Here is a 7197-nt window from a genome sequence, read left to right as displayed (position 1 = left end):
ACTGGCTGATCTGAAGTTCCCATAGTAAGTCTCTCAGACATTTATCACCCTGAACCTCAGCCCTCTCTTCTCAACCCTTTCTGGGCATTTAATATATAAACCCCTCTTTCAAAACCCTGCTACTTAGCAAAGGTAAATGCTATCAGAGCAGTAAATAGGCAAATATTTTGCTTGGCAGTCCTGGCTGCAGCAGGAACATTGTTATGCAAACTGAATTTAATGCCCAGAGCAATGAGTTCCTTTTTATAACAAAATATACAGTATACAGAAATGTATGCTCAGATTTCTGTACCTGTTATGGAAAGAAAATTACTATAAGAACTCATAAAAATATGAAATCAATATATCACTTGCTGGCATTGCTCCTGTAAGATGAGGGGCAGGCTGGTAGCTGCAGTTTCAGTTTATACCTGTGAAAATCACACCTCATTACATTCATAAATAAAATGAGATTACTTGAATTGATCCCTGAAGTGCAAAACAAAATTACACTTCCTTTACTGTAAGACAAAGTCAATAAATAGTTGAATTTTAAAGAGATGTGCAAAAAAAATGCTGAAGCTGCTGTTGTCCCCTTGACAGACAGACACAACCATGTCAACATTTCCCACCAATCTCCATGTGGTGTGAAAAATAAGTGTGGTTTATCTTGCTCCTGGAGAGCAAAAAATTGCTCCATCTCTACCCCAGAGCAGCTCACCCTGTAGTTGTGCAATGGAAAGACATTCCAGCACAGTGTAAATTTGGGACTGCATTTCAAAAATGTTGAGTTTTCCCTTCATGGTTAATGCTGCAAAAAAGAACAGTCTTTGGTGGTACCAAGGCCCCGTTGGTTCCCAGCCCAGAGCCCTTTGCACAGGAAAGACATGGTGCAGTATTTGTTATATCACACACACCCCCTTTACCTTTCACTTGGAGGGGAGGAGAAATTCCTGGGAGACTTGTTGGGCAGGACCTCAGCATGAATTCATGGATGGTCATGCTCCAGGACTGCTCTCCATCCCACAAGTCCTGAGGAGCCAGAGAAGTGCCCCATTTCACCCTCCACATCTCCCAGTGCCAGTGCAGACATTCCTGCTGGGAGGAATCACAATCCTCCTCTCACCCCCATTACTGTAAGGATATTTTCCAAGGATATTTTCTGCATCACTGCAAATACCAGCAGGTTTTTCCAAGAGCAGTAGTGGCCTTCTTGTCTATCCTTTGATGGAACCAGTCACAAAGAGTCAAAAGGCCAATTTAGAGTTGAGGGCAAACAGAGTAACAACTTATAATAGAAAAAAATAATAAATAAACCAACCTTTTTTTACTCTATAGGGTTTTTACTACTTGTATTTGACCAGAATACTGATGGCTTCCTGTCAGGCCTAGTTCCATTTCCAAGGAGCCAGCTCTCTGCAAGCTCTCAGGATTCAGGCTGCTGCTTGGAGCAAACTCAAGAGGGGAGGTTGTTGTGAGGCAAAGAACAAGCTGTGGCAGTTGTTCAATAATCCCATTCCCAGAGCCACTCTTGCCATCCCACCCCAGCACTGGCTGTGCTCCTCACCCTGACATTTCCACACCCAGCTGAGAAGGGCTCCTCTGGGACCCCTTCCAGCCCCCAGGAGAGTTCGCTCCCATTTCCCCCGGAGGATCCCTCTCCTCCTCCTCTGTGCCTGATGCCTCATTCCCCTGCTGCAGCACAGCCCAAGTGCCCACAACCCCTGGCTGCAGGCATCCAGAGTGGGGAGCACAGCCTTCCCAGCTCCTCTTCCTGCTTCCAGGCTCCAGCCCTGTGTGGGGTGGTGGGACCTCATTAGACCTGCAGCCTCTTGGGCTTCAATTTTGCTCCTGTTTTTCCTCACTGCTCAGCTCCTTAGAGAAATTCTGTATGGCCAGCTCAGCAGAACAAGCACTTTTTAAGTGTGTTTTGGATGCAAAGGGCATTTGGCCTTATGTCTCCCTGCAAATCCTGGCCATGCTCACATTCCCATATTTTCTGGCACGGATTGCAAGCTGGACTCCATCCTGGGCAGTCCAGGACAACACGGCCACCACTGTCAGCTGAGACAGCCCTAGAAATTATGAGTCTGCTCCTCTGTTCCTGCAGCCAGAGGAAATCTTCTGTGGCCACAAAAGTTTTAATACAACTTGACTGAGGGTCTCTGAGCTTGGTTTTGCTCATTTCTCCATGTGGTGGATGGAGGAGTCCGATGTTTGGGGGAGCGAGGTGGCTGCAGAGAAGTGTTACCATCCAGCTGGTTCTGGAGCCACAGAACATTCTGGAGGCAGGAGGAAGCTGAGGCTTTGCATTCAGCACGCTCTGAAATTCCCCTTTATCACACTCACATTCCCCACTAACAGCAGAGGCATTTCTGACACAGCAGTGGCCAACTGGCAGGCGCACACAGAGATCAAAGGCTTTCCTGTGCTCCGTGGCTCTCCAGCAGATCCCTCTCCACAGGTCAGGCCAGAGCTTTGTCCTGTGAATTGTGTGACCCCCGTGAACCTGCTGAATCAGGACCAAAGAAATGTTTGTCCCATCCTTGCATCTGTAAAGCCTACAAAGAGCAAAGCAATTTTTCATTAATTGCTAACTATTCCTCTTGGCAAGCCAGTTTTCCTCCCACTTTTATTCACTTTGGAAAAAAAAAAGCCATCAAGAGCCCATTTAGTCCAGCACTACAATGGGCTGATAGTATATCCCTAGTTTCTCTTCCAAATTCCCATGCTAGCTATCAAATGTTGGCACATAACAACGACTAATCCAGCATATCATCTACTGAAATCTGAGAGAATGACATTTTTAAAGATGTCATTTCAGCCATGCTTAGTGGTCAGTCAGAACCACCACCGTGCCTCAGAGCCAGCTGTAACCAGCCATGGAGAGGAACAGCACTCAGAGCCATCCTTCACTCCCAGCAGGGCAGGCTGGCAAGTGGTGACAGCATGGGATGGTCAGGGGGACAGGATTTGGGAAGCCAAGCCTGCACCTGGGACTCTGCCCTGGGGCAGCTTTATGCTCCTGACCTGAGGCTGCTGCAGCTCCTGCTTCACCAGCTGCAAACTCCCGTGGCTTCCAAGCTGATTCTCACCAGATGGGATGGGATGGACAGGAAACCCACAGCCGAGACACGCTGGGACTGGGCTTCAATGGGAGCCCAAGCCTGGGATCCACAGCTTCCTGCACAGTTTTAAAATTTAAATGCTTTGAGCATTTTTGGTGTTTTTCTGCCAATGCAGAAATATAAAAAAATTATGCTAACTGCTCCAAAGCATAATGTAGAGCTCTGCAGCCTCCCTACCACAGAAAGTCCTGATTTCTGATAGGTTTTTGTCACAGCCCAATATGTCTGTCTGTGGAGATGTTCCTGATACAAAATTTACACCTCCTTTTTCCTTAATTTCATGCTAAGTTTCCTTTTTACTTTACATAATTCATTTCTTCTCCCTGGTATTTACAAATTTTACATATTTGCCCCTTTTTTGTCATCCTTTAAGTACCTGGTTTGTCTTCAGTGAGAGTGGGAAGCAGCACAGCCATCGCCTTGTTGCTTGGGAAACTCTAGGAGTTGTCATGAATTAACATGTCAGCAAGGCCCTCTGTCAGGCATTACCCAAAACTAACTGAGGGGTGCAGCAGACCCACAGCACCTGCCTGAAGTTCACCCTCCCTGCTTCTTCTCAGGTGTGAAGGTTACGCTGAGTCCACGATCATGGAATCCCAGAATGGTTTGGGTTGGAAGGGACCTTAAAGCCCATCCAGTGCCACCCCCTGCCATGGGCAGGGACAACTTCCACTAGCCCAGGGTGCTCCAAGCTCTGTCCAACCTGGCCTGGGACGCTTCCAGGGATGGGGCAGCCACAGCTTCTCTTTGCCAGGGCCTCCCCACCCTCACGGGTGCACTCGCTCACTGGGGAGGAGGGAGACAGGAGTGATGCTCAGAGGGTCCATACCAGGGGTCATTATCCAGTCCCCAGCATGGTCTAACCCACGACATCTTCCAGGTGCTTTCTTTGTGCCACATCCCCTTCCACAAGATTGAAATCACAAATGCAAAATGGTTTGGATACAGCAGAAGCTGAGCCTCCTGGGCCTCCCCAGGCCTTAAAAAGTGAGGGCTATGCAGTTCCACTGCACTTCACAGAGCTCAAGGGCTTTGTTTTAACTGATTTCTTTCTATTTCTTAATATCTTCCACTTTTCAGAGTAAGTTCATGTAATTGCAGTAGAGATGGCTGGGGGGTTGGTTCTTCTCCCTCACTCACAAGTTGTCTCTGGATCAGAGTCCTTTGGGTGGCAACCACCTTCAAAGCTGACTGACAGAACCTCCCTTCTCCCAGCAACTGGAGTTTCAGTCTTGATTCTGATTTGGTATATTTGGGAGAAGCATTCCTATTTTAACTTATGAAAACCTGAGGGGAAAAAACCTCCAAGTTTAAAGAATAATTGCATATCCTGAGCTCCCCATAAAGCACCCGGTAAATGTGTCCTCCCCAAGGTGAGCAGGCAGGAAAGCCAACTCTTAGCTCAATCTGGGTAGCTGGCTGCTCTTTTCACTGGTTTGTCCACTCCAATAAAGGTCTTCAAAAAGCAGTGACCCAGGAAAAACCCGCAATTAGAAATCTGTCTGTTTATGAAATGCCATTTGATATTCCCGAGACACAGACTCAGGGAAACCTCTTTTTGAGGTTTTCCCCCTGATTTTGTTACTGACTGGTAACATTGGCCTAGAGATAGAATTCATGTCTCATATGTGATATTATACTCGGATCCATTAGAAAGAGCAAAACCTCTCTAAATTTTTCAAAACCACGTAAACAGAATTTCCCCAGTATGTTCATTGAATTATTAAAGCAATCCAAGTTGGTAATTACAGGATACCATATAGAGCATAATTACATAGAGAACACAATAAAAATTTAATGCAAAACCAGCATTCCCACATGTGCCAAAAGCAGCACAAGTTTGTAAGAGCATGTCATGTACATGTGTACCAGTCTAACCTGCAAATCTCTGGGGACAAAAAGGCATCTCCCAGAGCACAGGGTGGTATTTCATCACTAGCCACCACCTTTGGGCAATAGTTCATGTTTCCTGTCAAGTTTCATATTAAACTTATTGTGCCTAGAGGATGAGAAAGATGTAAGAGCAAAATCTTGATGTTTAAAAAAACAACAAGTCATGTACTTCCTTTAGAGTCAGCAGTTCAGGAAATGCCTTCAAGGCCTCGACTTCAATTTTGTGATACAACACTGGAGCTTCCTGCAGCCAACAACCCACAGAGTGGTGTTACAGATCCCAGGACAGCATCTACCAAGCAAGAGTGGACTTGGCCTTTCTTTTTTGACTCTTTTTCTTTCTGTGCTCCCCTGTGCTCCTCAGACCCTCCATGTGACCCACACCTGCCCCAGGACTGCACAGGGCACCACCAGCAGAGCCTTTCTCACTGTACCTGAAGACCATTTCACAGGGAGCTGCTGTTGTTGCAGTGTTTGCCCCGATGATGAGAAGGTCAAGAGGGGTCTTTCCTTGCAAGTTGTTTCAGCTGCTGGGGTTCTGCAATGACCAGAGACAGCAAAACAGTCAATGCATGTGGATAAACTTCAGGGATGAATCATAGAATCCCAGAACAGTTTGGGTGGGAAGAGACCTTAAAGCTCATCTCATTCCACCCTCTGCCATGGGCAGGGACACCTTCCACTAGCCCAGGGTGCTCCAAGCCCTGTCCAAGCTGGCCTTGGACACTTCCAGGGATGGTGCTCCACTCATCTGTGCTCCTGATAACACGGGGCCTCTAAAGGTGTGAGACAACAGGGTTTGTCCTTTAATGGGGCTGTTATTTCTTTTCCATCATCTCCAACCAAGTCACCTAATTAAGCTGAATTTAGATTATACTGGAGGCACATGTTTTTTGTTTGGTTTTGGATGGTATTTGACCCTTTTCTTTCTCACCTACCTTCCCCACTGTATACTGCACACACTGCTAGGGAGCCTCGAGCACTCACCAGTGCTGTGTCACACCAGATCAGAGCTTCACCCCTTCACTCTTTACACACCTTTGAAGTGGTTGTGGTGCTGCAGCTCTCCCCAGAACAAAGACATTCTCATCCCCTGACACACTGCACCACTGAGGAACTTCATCGACCAGGTGGACTGCAAAGGGAAGAGTCGCCACAGATGAGATGCAGTTCATGGTTTCATTAATTCCTGCCACCAGCCACACTGTCATTTAGCAGCAAGGAAGGGATGAACAATTAGTCACAGGAATAAAACTGAGGGAGTAGACCCTTGAAATGAAAAAAGGATTATTACTGCTTAAACATCAAAAGGATACTGGCTTCTTTTTGGTGATTAGGTGGAGAATTATAGGAGATGATGTCAAACACTCAAAAGTTTCTCACTTAATTGTGGCGAAAAAAGGTAAGGGGTGCACATGCTGTTGTGGTACTGCCACACTGCTGCCAGTGTGAGACCCTCTCCTAAGATCAGGCAATCAGCATGAATTGCATTCAACCCTTATTGCCAAATAGTCATTCATTTATATAGCTATTAGGGGGAAATTTCAATGTAAGAGGAAGAAATCCAGTTCTGGGAAATTTCAATGTAAGAGGAAGAAATCCAGTTCTGGGACAAGCAGTGACAGCAGCACCAGCCTTCTGCCCAAGGTCACAGAATCCCAGAATGTGCTGAGCTGGAAGGGACCCACAAGGATCATCCAGTCCAACCCTGGCCCTGCACAGGCCCATCCCCAAGAGTCACCCCCTGTGCCCCAGAGGATCATCCAAACCCTCCTGGAGCTCTGGCAGCCTTGGGGCTGTGCCCACTGCCCTGGGGAGCCTGGGCAGTGCCCAACCAGCCTCTGGGGAAAGAACCTTTTACTGAGATCCAACCTGAGCCTGCCCTGACACAGCTCCAGCCATTCCCTGGCTGCTGTCCCTGGTCCCCCCAGAGCAGAGCTCAGTCCCTGCCCCTCCTCTGCCCCTGCCCAGGCAGTTGGAACTGCACTGAGGTCTCCCCTCAGTCTCCTCCAGCTCCAAGCATTAAGCACCAGAGACAGATTTTAGCCAAGATTCAGAGATCTGGTCTGGCCTGGTCTTTGTCTCTCACCTCTTCCAGTTCTTCCCCCTCCAGATCAGCATCTGATGAGAAGGATGAGACAGAGTTTCTGTCTTTCTCCTGCCATGCAACCAACAGGGAAGAATATTGTGTGGAGGA

At 47.4% G+C, this 7197-nt stretch overlaps 1 long non-coding RNA gene across 1 annotated transcript in view; it reads right to left on the bottom strand.

Annotated features, from left to right (window-relative positions):
• Window positions 1-5056: 5056 nt before the first annotated feature.
• Window positions 5057-7197, bottom strand: part of LOC108507189 — a 2997-nt gene continuing 856 nt past the window's right edge. The window contains exons 2-3 of the long non-coding RNA XR_001878025.1: window positions 6039-6135; window positions 5057-5538 (exon numbers count right to left, since the gene is read on the bottom strand). This is a non-coding gene — a long non-coding RNA (uncharacterized LOC108507189). The remainder of the gene's footprint in view (window positions 5539-6038; window positions 6136-7197) is intronic.

Source organism: Lepidothrix coronata, unplaced genomic scaffold (genome assembly GCF_001604755.1).
Source record: "Lepidothrix coronata isolate B3197 unplaced genomic scaffold, Lepidothrix_coronata-1.0 Scaffold244, whole genome shotgun sequence".
NCBI lineage: Eukaryota > Metazoa > Chordata > Aves > Passeriformes > Pipridae > Lepidothrix > Lepidothrix coronata.
This window is presented reverse-complemented; position numbering and strand designations above follow the sequence as displayed.